Below are 1595 nucleotides of genomic sequence, written 5' to 3'. Positions count from 1 at the left end.
GGATGCTGGAAGGCCCTGGTGTAACATTGATCATGGTGTATTCTATGGCAGTGGCAATGTGAACAATTGGTGGAGAAGCTAGAAAGTTCCTGTCGTCTTGGAGGGCTTGTCTCTGCTTGGGCAGGCATGATTCCCAGTGTGTTTGGGTGCTGCTGGAGGGGAGATTGGCAGTCCTCAGCATGGTGCCTCCTGACAGGCACATGAGTGTTGCAGTCATCTTGAAGAGCTTTTGGGGCTCTTTAGGAACATGAGCCCCAAGCATGGGAGGAGAATATGACTTTGGTGCTTTGGGAATGTTACTGTTGGTGGAGGAGACTCCAATTCCCAAACAGGGTATTTGTATTTAGGCACCAAATCCTGTCTTATCTTGGAAGTTAGGGAAGGTCAGCCCTAGTGTATACTTGGATGGATACCAATGAATTTTAGGTGCTGTGGGCTATGTTTCAGAGGAGGGACCTGGCAAAACCACCTCTGAGGATTCCTTACCTAAGAAAACCCTGTGAAATTCATGGGGTTGCCTTGAATTTGAATTTGGGTGACTTGAAGGTCCATGCACACAGTTCCCAGATGCCTTCTGCCAACATAGCCACAAAAAATAATCATACAGGCATGTGGACTTGGGTCTCTTGTCCCTTTACTCTCTCAGGCCACCCAAGCTGCATCTGAACTGCAGAAGTGAGCTGGCTTGACCCCACTGTAACTGCCATGGCTCAAGGCTATGGTTTCCTGGGATTGGTAGCTGATTGTAGCGACAAACTACAATTCCCAGAATCCCATAACATTGAGCCATGGCAATTAAAGTGGTGCCAAATTGGATCATTTCTGCAGTGCGGATGCAGCCCCAGGAAGCGCAAGAACACCAGGCGTGATCCGCAGAGGCAACATGTGTGTGTTGTGTTGTGTTGTGTGCCTTCCAAGTCGATTCTGACTTATGCCGACCCTAAAGCAAATCTATCCTGGGTTTTTCATGGCCAGATTTGTTCAGAGGAGGTTTGCCCTTGCCCTCCCCTGAGGCTGAGAGAGTGTGACTTGCCCAAAGTGGTTTTTTTGTGCTGGAGCAAGGAATCCATCCCTGGCCTCGAGGGTGGCAGCTCAACCCTCCAACCACTAGGCCATGTTGTCTCCTTTATAAGGAGCTAAAATATAGGGTCTTAGATTGGTCCTGCCGGAGGGGCAACTCCAACTGAGGGGAAGGATGCTTCGAAGGGGGAACGAAGCCAGGAGGGGGAGCAGATGGCTCAGGAGCCCCAGAGGGCCGCCAGCCAGGGCCTCCCTCCGCCAAGAAGAGGCAAATTGGGGGCATCGCCCCTCTCCGGGCCACCCACGTCGAGAGGAGACTTTTAGACTGACATTTCTTCCTCTCCCTCTCCCTCGTTCTTTTTTATGATTTCCAAAAAAAAAAAGAGAGAAGGAGAAGGAGAAGAAACAAATGCGAGGCCCAGAAACAAGGCCAATTAGACCCCCCCCCCGGTAATTCATCGCTTGTGGATGAAATGAACCAGACCACAGGGAGAGAGGGAGAGGGAGGGGGCACAGGGCGGGGGGGCAGGGGGAGGGGGAGAGCCAGCTTCGGAAATCGGAACCTCCAATTGCTC

Source organism: Sceloporus occidentalis, unplaced genomic scaffold (assembly GCF_023333645.1).
Source record: "Sceloporus occidentalis isolate IW3139 unplaced genomic scaffold, rSceOcc1.0.p SCAF_1, whole genome shotgun sequence".
NCBI classification, from domain to species: Eukaryota; Metazoa; Chordata; class Lepidosauria; order Squamata; family Phrynosomatidae; genus Sceloporus; species Sceloporus occidentalis.
This window is presented reverse-complemented; position numbering follows the sequence as displayed.